The 19,490-nt window shown below is 43.9% G+C and overlaps 1 protein-coding gene across 4 annotated transcripts in view; it reads left to right on the forward strand.

Annotated features, from left to right (window-relative positions):
- The window catches only part of LOC134355415 (solute carrier family 26 member 9-like), a 157,182-nt gene that overhangs the window by 23,392 nt on the left and 114,300 nt on the right, over positions 1 to 19,490 (forward strand). The window contains exon 1 of one of the 4 annotated variants that reach the window (XM_063065265.1): positions 5,136 to 6,794. The exons of the other annotated variants lie outside the window; for them this stretch is intronic. The gene's annotated coding sequence lies outside the window, so the exon portion shown is untranslated. Of the gene's footprint in view, positions 1 to 5,135; positions 6,795 to 19,490 lie in introns of those variants that run through there. 4 annotated transcript variants of the gene reach the window in all.

Consider the following 19,490-nt stretch of genomic DNA (forward strand, 5'->3'; position numbering starts at 1 on the left):
TAATCAAAAACATTAATAATTTATTTTAAAAAGATGCAATAAGTACAGACCCGTTATCTATACAAACCTTTTCCAACCACATCAGTGCCACCATTTTAAATAAATGGTTCTGTACCACAGCACTGGCATTACGCTAAGGATCCGGTTACAGAATGGATCCAGCGGGAATGAATTCCGCTCCTGCTCTGTGTTGTGCCGTGGTGATCTTGAAGAAAAGATACATTGGCATTGACCTCCAGTCTTCTGCCGACCTCCGCCCAGCAGACACGGAAGGAATACACTGGCGGCGTTTGTCTACTGAACTGTTGTGAGAAGATAAGTGATTTTTGCCTCAATCTTTCATCCAGCTCCTTAAACAGTCTGGCACTCGCAGTACTGGGACACCACAAAGTGCAGAGTTTTGCACTGGACTGAGACACAATTACATAACATCCTGACCCGCAGCGAACACTTCATCAAAGTGTCACCTGTTCCGACAGCCTCACATTCCAATAATTCAAACTCCTTAACTCAATAAAGGCATAAGAATTGCTTGGCACAGGCTTGTCTTTCTCCATGTTTCATTGCAACATAGAGGAGAGCAGTTCAACCCATCGAGACCATGCTAGCTCTCAGAGCATTCTCATAAGATACAGGAGCAGAATTAGGCTGTTTGGCCCATTGAGTCTGCTCCGCCATTCTGTTATGGCTGATTTATTATCCCTCTCAACCCCATTCTCCCCATAGCCTTTGATGCCCCTACAAATCAAGAACCTATCAATCTCTGCTTTAAATATGCCCAATGATTTGGCCTCCACAAACTTCTGTGGCAATGAATTCAACAGATTCACCACCCTCTGGCTAAAGAAATTCTCCCTCATCTCTGTTCTAAAGGCATGCACTTGCATTCGGAGGTTGTGCCCTCTGGTCCTAGACTCACCTACTATAGGAAACATCCTCTCCGCTTCTACTCTATCTAGCCCTTTCAATAGGTTTCAATGAGATACCCCTCATTCTTCTATACTCCAGTGAGTACAGGCCCAGAACAATCAAACGCTCATCAATTCTATTCCCCCACATTGCCCTGTCACTGATTTCCATTCCCCTATCCATCAGCTTCAGTCTGATTTGCCTACGGTAGATGATTCACTCACTAGCTCACACCTCTTTGCTAAATGGAAGGAAATTAGGGCACCCGGAAGAATCCTCGGCAGTCACAGGGAGAATGTGCATACTCTACACACACACAACACCCAAGGTCAGGATTGAAATCGGCTGCTGGGGGTGTGAGGCAACAGCTCTCCCTGCTGTGTCACTGTATATCTCCTTGCTTTATACTGTTTGATACAGATAAATATAAAGCAGGGAGATGTGGTGAAAAGCAGCACCCATTCTCAGAGAGCCCCAACACCCAGGACATGCTCTCTTCTCACTGCTGCCATCAGGAAGGAACAGGGGCCTCAGGACTCACACCACCATGGTCAGGAAGTTATTGCCCTTCAACCATCAGGCTTTTGAACCAGTGGGGATAACTTCACTCGCCCCCATCACTGAACTTTTTCCACAAAATATTGACTCACTTTCAAGTACGCTTCAGCTCTCGTTCTCAATATTTACTTATTTATTTTGTTTTTATTTTGTATTTGCACAGTTTGCTGCCTTTTGCACATTGGTTGTCCGTCCTGTTGGGTGTGATCTCTCATGGATTCTATTGTGTTTCTTGAATTTACTGTGTATGCCTGCAATAAAACAAATCTTAGGGTTGTATGTGGTGACATACATATATATATATTGATAATAAATTTACTTTGAATTTTGAACTTTGAGCAAATTCTGAAAGAAGGTCATAAGGATTAAGGAACTTATAATAGGTCGTTCTGTCACTCACTCATCTTCTACCCAAGCACTACGGTAGAGTAGCAGTTAGTGTGGCTGTTTACAGTGGCAGTGATCAGAAGACTGGGATTCCATTACTGTCACTGTCTGGAAGGAGCTTGTACGTTCTCCCTGTGACCACGTGGGCTTCCTCCCGATGTTCTGGATTCCTCCCACATTCCAAAGACACACGGGATAATGATATGTCAAAATGCTACGTTGGCACTGAAAGCGTGGCGACACTCACCAATTGTCCCCAACACATCCTTTAGAATGCATCGGTCGTGACTCATGAACGATGCATTTCACTGCATGCTTCAATGTTTTGATGTACGTGTGTCAGATAAAGCCAGACATCCCACCCTGCAAAAACTTATTTCATGGAGGTAGCACCGTCAATTTGCGGGAGACTTCCAGAACTTCCGGGAGAGGTGGGATGTCTGCAATAGAGTAGCTCCTTAGCAGCTAGCCAGCTAGTTTAAATAATGTTAGCTATGCTAATGAATGAATGACACCTGTTAAACTCACCTCAACATGTCTTTTACAGACTTAACCCACCATGGGCAATAGAAAAGTCACTGTTGCAAACAGTGCCACAAGCAACACTGTCATTATTTTGACCCCTATTAGGCAGGGGTACACTTTAGTGTAGTTTGGGGTGACGTACTTTTTATATTTTCTTTTTTTGGAACACTGCCATGGTGCGCTGTCTCTCTCTCTCGTGCGCGCGTGCTCGCTCTCTCGCTCTCTCTCTCTCGTGGTCACTCTCACGCTCGCTCTCCCTTGCTCTCTCTCTCTTGCTCTCGCACTCCCTCGCTCGCTCTCAAAAAAATTGATTTCCGGGATATTGTATATAATTTGCAGGCATCAGGGAGCCACTATCATATGCGGAGACTCCCGGAACTTCCGGGAGAGGTGGGATGTCTGTAAAGCTAATTTTTAACTTTTATCTTTGTTGTCATGCTTTAGCAACATATCCTTTGATCTGTTTTAATTTCCAGAAATCTATCAATCACAGTTGAATTCAGAAACTCCAAAACACTTTTGGACTAAGAATCCGAAAGATTCACCATCCTTAATTTGAAGAAATTTTTTGCTCCAGCTAAATATCACAGCCCTTGTTCAAGACTCACCCACGACAAGATTTGCATCTTGCCAGTCAGGCCCTCTCAGTGGTTTTTATGTCTCAATGATACCTCCCCTCATTCTTCTATGAGAATGTAAACAGGTCGAGTGTACCCCGTCTCTTCTTGTATGGCAGACTATTCATCCTGGAAAGCAGTCTGATGAATTTTCACTGTGCTCACAGGTCTTCACCAGTTTCCATCAGTGCTCCATTCCTGTCAACTGTTCGTAACCAAACAGTTTATAAGTCAGAAAGTTCCCACATGGCATGCAGCCCTCAGTAGCTGAAAAATTCAACCCACTGATCTCCAGACTTTCATTAGTACTTTTGTAAGTTATGGTTTGTAATTTGGGGAGGACCTGTGTCTGCCAGTGGAGTACTACAGCACAGAAACAGGCTATTCGGCCCATCCAGACTATGTCGACCTGATCTTCTGGCTGGTGCCATCTACCCACACCTGGACCATATCCCTCCATACCTCTACCATCCATGAACCTATCCAATGTTGAAATCGAACCCACATCCACTTCTTCCATTGGCAGCTCATGCCACACTTGTACCTAACCTCTGAATGAAGAAGTTCCCCCTCAGATTCCCCTTGAATATTTCACCTTTCACCCTGAACCTATAACCTCTTGTTCTAGTCTCCTCCAGCCTGAGAGGGAAAAGTCCGCAAGCATCCACCCTATCGATACTCCTCATAATCTTTAGTCAACGAATCCTTCTTTAAGAGTGTACTGCATATCTGAAGCAACTGTGAAACTGGGCTTCATTTTTTATTTGTTAATTCGTGGGATCTTAACATTGCTGGTAAGGTTAGCAGTTACGACCACCAGTCACTGGACTGAAAAGGCAGGGTGTCGGGACCGGAGGTGAGGGTCGGCTCTGCCATGTTTTGCTCTGCTGTGTGATGAACTGAGGCTGAGGCGGTGGCCTGCTCTAGGCCGGCTGCCCCGGTCTTCCTGTGTCTATGGACTCACTGAGGCCATGGGCCTGCTCCGGGTCGGCTGCCCCGGGCTTCGTGTGTCTATGGACTCACTGAGGCTGTGGGCCTGCTCCGGGTCGGCTGCCCCGGGCTTCCTGTGTCTACGGACTCACTGAGGCCGTGGGCCTGCTCCGGGCTGGGTGCCCTGGGCTTCCTGTGTCTGCGGACTCACTGAGGCCGTGGGCCTGCTCCGGGTCCGCTGCCCCGGGCTTCGTGTGTCTACGGACTCACTGAGGCCGTGGGCCTGCTCCGGGTCGGCTGCCCCGGGCTTCGTGTGTCTATGGACTTACTGAGGCTGTGGGCCTGCTCTGGGCTGGCTGCCCCGGGCTTCCTGTGTCTATGGACTCACTGAGGCTGTGGGCCTGCTCCGGGTCTGCTGCTCCGGGCTTCGTGTGTCTACGGACTCACTGAGGCTGTGGGCCTGCTCCGGGCCGGCTGCTCCGGTCTTCCTGTGTCTATGGACTTACTGAGGCTGTGGGCCTGCTCTGGGCTGGCTGCCCCGGGCTTCCTGTGTCTATGGACTCACTGAGGCTGTGGGCTTACTCCGAGCCAGCTGCCCTGGGCTTCATGTGTCTGTGGACTCACTGAGGCTGTAGGCCTGCTCCGGGCCGGCTGCCCCAGGCTTCTCAGACACCCCACCTCTCCCGGAAGTTCCAGGAGTCTCCCACATCTTGATAGTGGCTTCCTGATGCCCGCAACTTATATACAATGTCCCGGAAATCGATTTTTTTTGAGAGCAAGCAAGCAAGCGAGTGAGCGCGCGAAAGAGAGAGCGAGAGAGCAAGAGAGAGAGATAGAGAGAGCAAGAGAGGGTGCGAGAGAGAGAGAGAGAGAGCACCATGGCAGAGTGTTCCAAAAAAGAAAATATAAAACGTACGTCACCCCAGACTACACCAAAGTGTACCCCTGCCTAATAGGGGTCAAAAATAATGACAGTGTTGCTCGCTGCACTGTTTGCAACAGTGACTTTTCTATGGCCCATGGTGGGTTAAAATGTTGAAGACATGTTGAAGTGAGTTTAACAGGTGTCATTCGTTCATTAGCATAGCTAACGTTATTTAAACTAGCTGGCTAGCTGCTAAAGAGCTACTCTATTGCAGACATCCCACCTGTCCTGGAAGTCTCCCATAAATTAATGGTGCTACCTCCCTGAAATGAGTTTTTGCAGGGTGGGATGTCTGACTTCATGCGTCTATGGACTCACTGAGGCTGTGGGCCTGCTCCAGGCTTCATGTGTCTATGGACTCACTTTCGTTCTGAACGCTGTTGGTTGCTTTTATTGTTTGAAAGATGTGTATTTTTTTCCTCTCTCTCTGCTCATTGGGTGTTTGTTGGCCCTTTTATTAAATGGGTTCTTTAGGGTTTCTTGTTTCATGGCTGCCTGTAAGCAGACGAATCTCAACATCGTATAACTTATACATATTTAGGTAATAAACATACTTTGACCTTTGAACTGCTCATGGTGGTGGATTATAACTGCTAGCCTTAGAATCACATATAGGTCACTCAGGTAACTAATATATCCCTCTGTTATTGAACCAGCCGATGGTTTCTTGATACTCAAATAATAACACCATCATTATCACTGTTACTTAGTGTACTTTCTAGTTCTAGCTAGATCTGAACTTGTCAGGAACACTAACCCAGTACTTACACTTACACTTACTGGCAACTCACACAATGCAACGCAAAACACAAATACATTTATTGAAGTACTGGTTGCATTACAGTCTGGTCTGTACAGGATCGAAAAAGGCTGCAGAAAGTTGTAAACTCAGCCAGCTCCATCATGGGCACCAGCTCTTCCAGCATTGAGGACACCTTCGAAAGGCACTGCCCCAAGAAGGTGGAATCCATCATTAAGGACCCTCCATCACCCAGACGCCCTCTTCCCATTGCCACCATCACAGAGGGTGTACAGGAGCCTAAAGACACAACACTCAATGTTTCAGGGACAGCTTCTTCCCCTCCGCCATCAGATTTCTGAATGGACACTGAACCCATGAACTGTTCCTCACTATTTTCTTTTGCTTTTTCTTTGCACTACTTACTTAATTTAATATTATATAAATATGTCTTATTGTAATTTATTGTTTTTTATCAATTCGCATTGCACTGTATTGCTGCCGCAAAACAACAAATTTCACGACGTATGCCAGTGATAGTAAACCTGATTTTGATTCTGTAACATGCAGAGGAGAGGATGTCATTGCTAATTTGGAGTCCAGGTGATTAAACAGATTAAGGGTGCATGGTGCAGGGTGCAGGTTCCCTGACCGCAATTAAGACTTTGGCACTGCATGGAAAACCAGATTCAGAGGGGAGGGATATGGATAAGATGAAACAGGAATGCCCCCAAACCTGTTTTCTGGTTGTCTGGGTACAAATAGTAACAGGTGGAGGGGTTAGCCTCTGAGATTACACTTGTTCTCATATCACAGCTTCTTTTGAAGTTGGTCGCGATTCAACATGTGTGTAAATATTGTGGAATTTGTAAAGATAGCACTGGGTTGATAATAGTTGACCCACGAGCAATAAGGATTTCACTTCCAGCAGTCCCGCAGGGCTGCGAGGGAATGAGAGCAGGTTCAAAGCTCTTGGAGCAGCACTTACCTCAGGAAGGGTGCTTCAGGTAATTAGGTATTCTGATGCAACGTCACCACGAGCTGAATGCTACCTGTGTTTATAAAATAGAGAGCAGACAGGTAGCCAGCAGTAGAGGTGGGTCCTACAGTATTTATACTCCTGAAAGCAGTCCATTGAGGAAGGATTGGTGAAACTGGAAGGAGTCTCTGTCAAAAATTTAACACCCCATCCCATACGTAACAGGTAGGTGCCTTCTGTGTAACATTTCTCTCTTTTCTTTCTCGAGGCTCTTCGCCTTCAAATTGCTGAAAGCTGCGGACTGGTCGTCCTTTTATTTAACTTGTGTAAATACTTCCCTACCCTGGCCCGACCAGCACACCAAACACCTGTCTGCTCTCACTGTCTGAGGCTGCAATTGGTATTTTCTTTACAAAGATCTGGCTCTGCATTTGGTGTATTACAGTGGGTCGTGCGCAGTTTAATGGATCTTTTTTGGCCGGTTTTAGACAAAGTTCAAGATTTTAGTTCAGAATTTACCCAGCAAAGTGTGTGAGATTGGCTGTGATGCAATGGTGGAGGTATGGGGGAGGGAGGGGTAATTGCTTTTACCCTGTATTGCAAATCCACAGACACTTTACAGTTAATCATGAGAACCATTCGAATTCAACTGTATGGAAAGAGACTCCTGTGATTTTCTGCTCAGGCAGAACTGCAGGGTTCTCACCTTGGTGTCCCATGGACCCCTCGGTTAATGGTAGGGGTCCATGGCACAAAAAAGGTTGGGACCCCCTCGTTTGGAGCAAACCTGCAAATTCTCAACAGAGCAAAACCTTTTAGAATACTTAAGACTATTTAATCCTTTATCAATAAAATATTCCCTCATTAAACTCCACCAAACTTTACTATTATGTATTGGATGGAGCATCATGTTAATGTCAGTGGTGTGTGCAAATGGGACATTGGTAAATAAATTTAAATCATTCTTTTGCAGTCTAATTTCAACACTTTGGTGCTTCAAAAGTTTTGAAACTTAAACACAGGCTCTTAAAGAAATTGTATTTCAAAATATTATTTGGTTTAATTATATCTTGCGCTTTTTCATCTTCAAATTTATATGTTATGGGAGATAATTGGAATTAAGTCTTTCTATCCTACTCTGACTGGATATGAAGTAAAAAAAAGCAAATAGACACCATTCAGCCCATCTTGAACATACCAACTTTTGGAATGTGCCTTCCAATTTGATCCATTCCTCAGGTCTTACAACGGCCAAAAATCTTTTCCTTCTGGAATAATGTAATATTGTAATAATAGGGTAATAATGAAAAATTGTAATAGCATTCCTTGGTGAAGGGATATAATCTGCTCCAATGACACATTCAGGCAAAACCATTTATAACATTCCAGGAGATTTTTGTTGACCAATACTAATGTATATTTTATCTGAATGTCCCTCTGATGCTGAGTTCAAGGTTGTGCTGTTGTTTGGATGTGAATTTCAGCTTTGCCCTGCTCCCCGTCTATCAAGTTTGTGTTCCACAAGTCAGTTAATTATTTTTAAATGTTATTTATCTTGCAGCCTGTGAGAAAACTCTCTTTCTTGCCAATATGTTAATAATCATAGATCTTAAGTGAAGGACCAGAGGAGAAGGTTGATCTTGGGCATTTGATAGGATGCATAACAACATTCATTGCAGAATCAGCAATAGCATTATCAGTAACTAAATGGGGATAAAAATGAAATTAAAATGGTTAGTGGAAGGGAGCTGGAGAAAATACCACATATACCATTGCTCCACAGATCCCGCCAGTAACTACAGAATCTACATGACCTTTTGTTGTGTTCACAGTTTCTAAGGGGCAGATTTTCCCCTACAAACTTTCCATAATGCCCCACAGATTAATGAAGGGTCTTGGCCCGAAATGTCGACTCTTTATTCTTTTCTATTGATGCTGCCTGACCTGCTGGGTTCCTCCAGCATTCTCGCAGAGTACAACCTCTAGATAGTGTGGATCATGGCACAGGGGGCTATTACAATATGATGTTGATCCATTATTTCTGGGGCACTCATCCCAGATATCGTCACTTCTCCCCACCCCACTCCTCCCATTGGCAGAAGATGTGAAAGCCTGACCACTCACCACCAGACTCAAGGACAGCTTCTAATCTGCCGTTTTGTGACTATTGAATGGTTTCCTAGTATGATGAAAAGGACTTTGACCTTACATCAATCTCACTTTGACCTTATACCTTACTGCCTACCCACACTGCATGTCCCTGTGACTGTAATAGTTCATTCTGCATTCTGTTATTCTTTTCCCTTCTTTTCTCAATGCAGTGTTGTAATGTATTGATATATATGGACAGTATACAAGTCAAATTTTTGACTGTGCCTCGGTACAAGTGAAAATCAGAAAGCAAGTTAGCAGTTTACTAATTTATTACAGTGTAATGTCAATCTCTTACAGACAGATGAATCAATGTTGATGCATTAGCACTTGGGAGGAGGCTACTCACTTGAAAATATTGCTGTATTGGCATTGATGATTGGAGTAATCAATGGATTAATAGTAAGGTTTGGGATACTGGGTATTGTTGATTCGTTAACAAGATAGTCATGATAATATTCATGAATTAATACCAGGGAAACAGCAAGCACTAGATAATTTTGTGATGTTCATGTTGATTGGACATAGCAAACGCTGTGGGATATTGATGCTTGATATGGCCATGCCTGAGGTATATGGAAGTAGGTAAGATCAAGAACTTCAGGGCTATTGATCAAGGGTTGGCATGGTAGCGTAGTGGTCCCCGCAATTTTATTACATTGCCAGTGACCTGAGTTCAATTCCTGCCGGTGTCTCTGAGGAGTTTCTACATTCTCCCCGTGACAGTATGGGATTCCTCTGGGTACTCCGGTTTCGTCCCACATTCCAAACGCTTGCAGGTTAGTAGGTTAATTGGTCACTTGGGTGTAATTGAGCGTCATGGGCTTGCTGGGCCGGAAGGGCCTTTTATCCTGGAGTATCTCTAAATAAAATAAAATTTAGAGAACATCAACGAGAGGGAGAGAGGATGGTTTGTTTGCTGGAACTTCCGTCATGAATCTGACACATTTCCTCCAGTAGAAAAATCACCCCTTAAAATTTCCTGGTCTGAGTGGCCCAAAGACCTTGTCTTTCATGATAGTGCAGAAGGAGCCCAGTTTCTCCAACAGGGCACCAGTTCTTCCTGGTTTGGCATGGGCAGATTATCAGCAGTTCCTCCTGGAGATTATCTCACCCAGTCTCACATGGTGGAATCAGGTTTCTCTTCTATGAAAGAGCGAATCTGTCACAGGGTATGCTGCCATCTCACGGTGTTAGGTTCCAGCTTGCATACTAAGATATGTTTAGCTTTCACTAAGTATGCTCCATTGTCTTAATACTAACAGAGCTGCTGCTCACAGTTCCAGTGACCTGGGTTCATAAGAACATAAAGTCTCAGCCCAAAATGTCAAGTGTTTATTCCTTTCCATTGATGCTGCCTGGCCTGTTGAGTTCCTCCAGCATTTTGTGTGTGTTGCTTAAGAAAATAGGAACAAGAGTACAACACCCAGCCCCTCTAGTGTGCTTGACTATGCAATGAGATCATAGCTGATCTGTTCCAGGCCTCACCTCCTCTTGTAGATCCGTTCCCCATTATCAAAAATCCGTCTACCTCCTCTTTCAATACCCTCAATGATACAATCTCCACAATCTCTCAACATCAACTATCAGAATCATTTTCTATGTCTGTACCAATGGTAAATTGGTTCATTATTGCCATATGTATCAAGTTACAGATGTTGTGCTTACAATCCATACAGATCAATTAATTAGACAGTGCATTGGGGTGGTGCAAGGTAAAACAATAACAGTATGTAGATTAAAGTGAACAGGTACAGAAAATGTGCAGTGCAGGTAGTCATTGGGGTGCAAGATCATGAGGGGGTAGATTGTGAGGTCAAAGGTCTATTTTATCATACTATGGAACTTTTCTATAATCTTATAACGGTGGTCATAGAGTTATAGAGCTATAAAGCGGTACAGCACAAAAACAGGCCTTTTGGCCCATCTAGTCATTTTGCCAAAATGTTATTCTGTCTATTCCCATAAATAGCCCTCCGTACTCCTCCCGTCCATATACTTGTTAGTGAGAGAGAGCTTGTAGCATGTCGATCTGCTGGGATAGGTAAATTATGCCAGTAAATTATGGACTGTAGTTTTTGATGGACTCTAGATTATGGTCTGCTTGGGGAGCTTTGCTAATGCCTACATGGTAGGTAGTGGGGGTCCTGATGCTTCCTACTGGAACAAGTTGGGGGAGCAAGGGGGGGGTTAATGCTTTGCTTCTGCTTGTGCGTGGGAGGGGGGAGATGAACTTTGGGGTTCTAACATTTTTCTGTCATTCACTCTGTGGGGTTTTCTTCTGTTTCGGGGATGTCTGTGAAGAGTAAGATTTTCAGGTTGTGCACTGTATACATTCTCTGATATTAAGTGGAACCATTGAACCAGTGAACCAATCCAAACTTCTCTTAAATATTGAAATCAATCCTGCATCCACCATTTCCGCTGACAGCTCATTCCACACCTGCGCCATTTTCTGAGTGATGATGCTCCCCTTAAACATTTCATCTTTCACTCTGAACCTATGACCTCTAGTTCTGGTCTCATTTTTCCTCAGTGGAAAAAGTCTGCTTGCATTTAACCTATCAGTACCCCTCATAACTTTGTGTACCTCTCAAATCTACCCTCATTCTCTTACCCTCCAGAGAATAAAGTCTTAACTTATTCAACATTTCCCTATAGCTCAGATCCTCAAGTCCCAGTGAATATTGATTCGCTAAATCATTAATACAGGACACAATTGCCCAAATTTAGGGACATACACATCATTCCAGTAAGTTATATTACCCCAATTTTTATTTTTGTTCGTAGACTACTGCATCACTATTAAGGAAGTCAGTCATTTACATTTGCCGGAAATTCTGAGGCACAACAGGGAGAACAGTGGTGACGGGACAGTGCACAGTTCTGGTATATAGCTACTTCTCAATTACTGCAAGGATTAGAGGAGACATTTTTAAGCAGAGGATGATGAGGTCAGTCTTGAACTCTCTGCTGGAAAGGGTGGTGCTGACAAAAGCACTCACCACTACAAGAAGAGCAGGTTAAGAGGGAACATGACCGAAATGTGCAGAATTATAAAGGGCATAGATGGGGTAGACTGTAGGAATCTTTTCCTTTATCGGAGTTAGACAAAAACCAAGAGGACACAGATTTATGGCAAAGAGCAAGATGAAGGGTCTCAGCCCAAAATAACGACAGCTTACTCCCCTCAATAGATGCTGCCTGGCTTGTAAATTCCTCCAGTTATTTGTTTGTGTTGGTAGAGATTTAATAGACAGCACAGTACAGGTTCTTAGGCCCACAAAGTTTTGCTGACCTTTTAACCTACTGTAAGATCAATCCAATCCTTCCCTCCCACATAGCCCTCTGATTTTCTGTCATTCATGCACCAATTTATGAGCTTCTTAAATGTCTCGAGTGCATCTGCCTTCATCTCCATCCCTGGCAGGGTGTTCCATGCACTCACCACTCTGTGTAAAAGTACCTACCTCTGACATCGCTCATATACTTTCCTCCAATCACCTTAAAATTATGTCCCCTCGTATTAGCCATTTCCACCCTGGGGAAAAAAAATATCTGGCTGTCCACTCTATCTGTGTCTCTTGTCATCTTTAATGCCCGTATAAAGTCACCTCTCACCCGCCATCGCCCCCCCCCACTTCAAAGAGAAAAGCTGTAGCTTGCTGGAATTTTCCTCATTCGACTTGTTCTCTAGTCCAGTCAGCATCCTGTTAAGTGGAGGAAACTTGAGGGGGACCTTTTTCACCTTGAGGGCACTGAATGCCTGGAACCCACTGCCAGAGAGAGCAGAGGAAGCAGTCAGTGACAGCATTCAATAGCACTTCATTTGCCAAGGCAGTGAAGTCTATGGCCAAGTGTTGGAAAACGGGATTAATGTGGATGGGTGCTAACTGCTCTGTGTGGACGTGTAAGCCCAATGGTTTGTTTGCATGCTCAGAAGTTGTCTGCCAATTACTTATCTTGCCCTACAAAAGTATTTTTCAAATTAGTACTGTCGGGATGTAGAGACTGTTTTTCAAAGAATGTTTCAGTCAGATAAGGAAAGGTTATTGATAAGGTTTCTTTGAAGGGTAGGGAAATATCTCACAGTGATTGTTAAATAAAATGTTCCAGCAAAACTGAGGCAGAGAAGGGGTTAAGCAAAGACTCCAAGCAGCTCGTTTTACTGGATGAGTTTAGTTAAACAAAAGCTTTGTGGAGAAGTGATGGTTTGTCTAGTGTTGCACAAATGGAATCTCTCCAAGGTGGGATTAGGTGAGGAGGTTTCGTCTTTGACTAGTTCGGGAAATGAACGCAGAAAATGAGTTGAGGCCTACACAGATCAGCCATGGTGATCCTCCCTGGTAGTAGCAATGAGAAGAGGGCATGTCCTGGATGGAGGCAGTCCTCCTCTGCCACTCCAGGGAGGAGGTACAGGAGCCTGAAGACACACATTTGAAGTTTCAGAAACAGGTTCTTCTCCTCTGCCATCAGATTTCTGATGGTCCATGAACTCATGAACTCTGATTCATTATTTTTGCTCTCTGTTTGCACTAATTAAATTTTTTATATACTCCTTATTATAATTTATAGTATATTTTATGTATTGCACTGTACTATTGCCCCAAAACAACAAACTTCATGACATATGCTAGTGATAACAAACCTGATTATAAGCTTTCACTGATGCTGTGCACTGGCCCCGCCATACCAGTTAGCAATGCAACCAGCCAGAATGCTCTTCACAGTATATCTGTAGGAATTTGATAGAATCGTGGTGACATGCCAAATCTCCTCAAATTCCAAATGATATGTAGTCACTGGCGTAATTGCATCAATATGTTGGGCCCAGGATAGATCTTCAGAGGTGTTGACACCCAGGAATTCCCAGTGAGGTACACACCCTGTGGGTGGACACATTAGAAGTGTTGATATGGCACCTTTTGGAATGTTTCGCAGGGCACCACCAAAATTCAATTGCTTTTGGGTTCGTTCAAAGTGATGGGTTCAGGGAGGAGAGCAAAGAGCTGTGAGGTTTTAGGAATGAATTCCCAAGATTGAGATTCAGGTGGTTGAAGTCACGGAGCAATGAAAAGCACATTTGCATGAGGGGGCAGAATTAGAGGGGTGCAGATACCTAGTAGGGTGTGGGACGGGACCAGATTACAATGATAGGGAGGCTGACTCGATGGAGGAAAGGAAACGTTTAAATTATAGCAGTGCAAACAGTGAACGCTCTACATCTCGGCGCGGCACGGGACTGCATGGTAGCATTTACAGCACAGGTAACTGGGGTTCAAATCCCGCTGCTGCTTGTAAGGCGTTTGTGCGTTCTCCCCGTAACTGTGTGGGGTTTCTCCCACACAGTCCAAAGACCTACCAGTTGGTAGGTTTATTGGTCATTGTAAGTTCTCCCCTGATCAGGCTAGGATTAAATTGGGGAGTTGCTGGGCAGCACGGCTCGGAGGGCTGGAAGGGCCTAGTCCACGCTGTATCTCTATTTTAAAAAACTCATATTCTTCATATTTATTGCATATTTATTAATATTAACATTTTCTCTTTTTTTGTAATTGCGCTGTTCGTTGTCTTTTGCACGTTGGTTGTCCGTATTTGTCATGCATGGTTTTTCATTAATTCTATTGTGTTTCTTGTATTTACTGTGAATGCCTGCAAGAAAATGAATCTCAGGGTGGTATACGGTGACATATATGTAGTTTGATAATAAATTTACTTTGAACTTTGAACTTTTCACGTGAGACCCCGCTGACCCTGACTGGACCGAACAATGAACTGTGGGTTTGGGTTCAGGTTGGTTCAGGGATAAGTTTTGATAAAGTGCCTGGCTTTAGATTGCACCATGTTAGCCAGGCTATCAAGTAGAGTCACAGAGTCGTACAGAACAGTAACAGACGCTCTGGCCCACATCATCCATACTAACTGGAACTTAAACTCGAATTAATTCATTGTTGTTACATGCACTGAACTACAGTGAAAAGCTTGTCTGGCTTACTGTTCATAGACAGTGCACTGAGGTAGCACAAGGTAAAACAATAACAGAATGCAGAATAAAGTACATCCACACTAGTCACTAATTTCTGATTCTGAATCTCATTTACCCACACTAGGCCTGATTCCTTCTGTGCCTTGTTTATTCCAGTGCCTGTTTAAATGTCTCTTAAAGGTAATGATTGTATCTGATTCCCTCACCACCTTTGGCAACATGTTCCAGTTATCAGTCACTCGCAGTGTTAAAAATTTACCCTGACTGTCCCCTTTAAAACTCCCACCTCTCACCTTTAAACTCTGCCCTCTTGATTTTTGATACCCCTGCCATAGGGAAAAGATTCTGATGATCAACCCTATCTTCGCCTCTTGTAGTTATATATACTTCTAACAGGATACCCCTCAGTCTCCATTGCTCTGAGGAAAACAAGCCCAGCTTGTCCAATCTCTCCCCATAGCTGAAATCCTGGTGAATCTCCTTCCCATATTCTCCACCACAGACACATCATACCTGTAGCATGATGACCAAAACTGTACACAATTGTCCTATGCTTTGTAAAATTAGACTATAAGACCATAAAATAGAGGAGTAGAATTAGGCAACTTGGCCCGTCGAGTCTGCTCCACTATTTCGTCATGGCTGATCCATTTCCCTCTCAGTCCCAGTCTCCTGCCTTCTCCCCGTATCCCTTCATCCCCTGAGCAATCAAGAATCTATCAACCTCTGCCTTGAACATACCCAATGACCTGGCCTCCAGAGCCACCAGTGGCAATTGCTGCTTAATCTCCCTGTTTTTACATTCTGTGCTGTTATCTATAAAGGCAAGCACGATATATGTTTCCTTTACCTTCCTTTCTACTTGGGTTGCCACTTTCAAAGAATTTCAAGATCCCTCTATTCCTCAACATTCCTTAGCACTCCCCAAACCCATTTACTATATATGTCCTTATTGTTAGTCCCTCGAGTGCAGGAGAATGAGAGGAGATTTGATAGAGGTGTACATAATTATGAGGGACATAATTTACGGTAAATGTAAATGGATTAGATGGGGCGAAGGGCCTGTTTCTGTGCTGTAGTGCTCTGTCTTTATGACTGTATGTCCTACCCCTAAGTGCATCATCTCCCACTTCTGGGGATTAAATTCTCTGCCAACGCTTTGCTCAACTTTCCATCTGACTTATATCCTGCTGGAGCCTCAGACAATCTTCCTCACTTTATCCACAATCCCTCTAATTTTTGTGTCATTCACAAATCGAGGTAATTAATATACATATATCTCAAACAACCACAGTCCCTCTACTCATCCCCACGGTATATCACTGGTCTCGGACTTTCAATTAGTCAAGAGGCAGTACCCTCGGCTTCCTATGACCAAGCCGTATTTTGGATCTAGTTAGCCAGCTTGCTTTGGTTCCTGTGTGCCTTAACCTTCCAGGGGAGCCCTTCATGCAGGAGTTTGTCGAAAGCCTTAATGAAGTCCATATAGCCAACTTCTGGGTGGTGAGATGGAGATACGTCCCTACCAAAGGAGGTGTAAGGTGCTTCTTTCCTCCACTAGCCTGCAGGTCACCCTTGGGCAAGGTGTAGCACCTACGTATCCTCCCCAGTCAGGGTCACATTAAGCCATGGGAGCAGGTGGTGGATGGTTGTTTGAGCATCACAAGTCCTGGTTATGCGAGGCAGACAATCTCTGAAGAGTACTGATAATGGCTGGGGTCACCCACCTTGTAAAGACACTGCCCAGAACAAGGCAATGGCAAACCACTTCTGTAGAAAAATTTGCCAAGAGCAGTCATGGTCATTGAAAGACCACGATTGCCCATGTCATGCGACATGGCACATAAAGAATGAACGATTGACAATATTGACTGCCCTACCTTTATCAGTATTACCCATCACACAATCACTTTAATGAAATAATTGCTTTTCCTTTTCCTCACAGATGACTGCTATTATATAGGCAGTAAACTTTAGGTGGAATTAGAGTGCATCAGGATAGTGAAGAGAAAAAGAGAATGCAGAAGAGTGTATTAATTACAGAGTAGACTATAAGACCATAAGACAAAGGAGCAGAAGTTGGCCATTCGGCCCATCGAGTCTGCTCCGCCATTTTATCATAAGCTGATCCATTCTCCCATTTAGTCCCACTCCCCTGCCTTCTCACCATAACCTTTGATGTCCTGGCTACTCAGATACCTATCAATCTCTGCCTTAAATGCACCCAATGATTTGGCCTCCACTGCCGCCTGTGGCAACAAATTCCACAGCTTCACCACCCTCTGGCTAAAAAAATTTCTTCGCATCTCTGTTCTGAATGGGCGCCCTTCAACTCTTAAGTCATGCCCTCTCATACTGGACTCCCCCACCATGGGAAACAATTTTGCCACATCCACTCTGTCCATGCCTTTCAACATTCAAAATGTTTCTATGAGGTCCCCCCTCATTCTTCTAAACTCCAAGGAATACAGTCCAAGAGCAGACAAATGTGCCTCATATGTTAACCCTCTCATTCCCAGAATCATTCTAGTGAATCTTCTCAAAACCCTCTCCAACGCCAGCACATCCTTTCTTATATAAGGAGCCCAAAACTACCCACAGTACTCCAAGTGAGGTCTTACCAGTGCCTTATAGAGCCTCAACATCACATCCCTGCTCCTATACTCTATTCCTCCAGAAATGAATGCCAACATTGCATTCGCCTTCTTCACCACCGACTCAACCTGGAGGTTAACCTTAAGGGTATCCTGCACGAGTACTCCCAAGTCCCGTTGCATCTCAGAACTTTGAATTCTCTCCCCATTTAAATAATAGTCTGCCTGTTTATTTCTCCTGCCAAAGTGCATAACCATACACTTTCCAACATTGTATTTCATTTGCCACTTCTTTGCCCATTCTCCCAATCTATCCAAGTCTCTCTGCAGACTCTCTGTTTCCTCAGCACATCCGGCCCCTCCACCTATCTTTGTATCATCAGCAAACTTAGCCACAGAGCCATCTATTCCATAATCCAAATCGTTGATGTACAACGTAAAAAGAAGCTGCCCCAACACAGACCCCTGTGGAACACCACTGGTAACCAGCAGCCAACCAGAATAGGATCCCTTTATTCCCACTCTCTGTTTCCTGCCAATCAGCCAACACTCTATCCACGTATGTAACTTTCCCATCTTATCTTGTTAAGCAGCCTCATGTGTGGCACCTTGTCAAAGGCCTTCTGAAAATCCAAATATACAACATCCACTGCATCTCCCTTGTCTAGCCTACTTGTAATTTCCTCAAAAAATTGCAATAGGTTTGTCAGGCAGGATTTTCCTTTAGGGAAACCATGCTGAGTTCTGCCTATCTTGTCATATGCCTCCAGGTACTCCGTAACCTCATCCTTGACAATCGACTCCAACAACTACTCAACCACCGATGTCAAGCTAACAGGTCTATAATTTTCCTTTTGCTTCCTTGCCCCCTTCTTAAATAGCGGAGTGACATTTGCAATCTTCCAGTCCTCTGGAACCATGCCAGAATCTATTGACTTTTGAAAGATCATTGCTAATGCCTCTGCAATCTCCACAGCTACTTCTTTCAGAATACGAGGGTGCATTCCATCTGGTCCGGGACATTTATCTACCCTTAGACTATTCAGCTTCCTGAGTACTTTCTCTGTCATAATTGTGACTGCGCACACTTCTCTTCCCTGACACCCGGTATACTGCTGATGTCTTCCTCAGTGAAGTACAGTGCAGCCAGACAAATACAATGTAGGGGCTACAATGTGATAGATTGGGATATCAAGAGTTCAACTCATGATAGCGTAATGCTATCACATGGCCAGCGACCCAGGTTTAATTCCGCCACTGTCTGTAAGGCATTTGTATGTTCTCCTGTTGGTTTCCTCCGAGTGATCCTGTTTCCTCCCACATTCCAAAGGTGCACAGATTAGCGAGTTAATTGGTCACATGGGTGTAATTAGGTGGCATGAGCTCGTTGGGACCAAAAGGGCCTGGTACCGTGCTGTATCTCCAAATAAAAGCTGTTGGCGTATGATAACAGTTGGATAGAAGTTGCCCTTGAGACTGATGGTTCTAATTGTCCTTTATAACTAACCCTTGATTCGATGCCAACAGAACAGTGACTCTAAATCAGCAAAGGTAATGGATGCCTCAAAAAAGTGATGTCCGTCATTAAAGACCCAATCACTTAGGACATGCCCTCCACCCATTGCTAGGTCAAAGTGGAGGTACAGGAGCCTAAGGACACAGACTCAACGTATTATGAGCAGCTTATTCCCCTCCGCCATCAGATTTCTGAATGGACAATGAACCTGTGAACACAACCCCAGTCTTGCTCTCTTTTTGCACTCCTTACCTAATTAAACTGTTTAAACCTTGGAAATATATACTGTATATATCTATATAGATAGATCTCTTTCTCTCTCTTTCCCTATCTTTCTCTCTCTCTCTCTCCCTCTCTATAGGTATATAGATATAGATAGAGATATATCTGTATATCTATCAATAATATATTTCTTTTTATAGTTTATTGTATTATTTATGTATTGAGTGACAGTGCTGCCACAAAACAACAGATTTCACAAAACATATCACTGATAATAATTCTGATTCTGAGGTGCATCTGGGTTAATTTAGTTTACAACAGTCGGGTTTCCCCACCGCAAATGGAGATAAAAGTCAGGACTGAGGTATTTTTGAATATTCCTTTCTATTTTACATTACTGCGCAGACCCGAAGTCACTCCTTGGCGACCACCTCGCCTTTGCCTCTCCATAGTGT

The sequence above is a fragment of the Mobula hypostoma genome, chromosome 13 (assembly GCF_963921235.1).
Source record: "Mobula hypostoma chromosome 13, sMobHyp1.1, whole genome shotgun sequence".
Taxonomy (NCBI): domain Eukaryota; kingdom Metazoa; phylum Chordata; class Chondrichthyes; order Myliobatiformes; family Myliobatidae; genus Mobula; species Mobula hypostoma.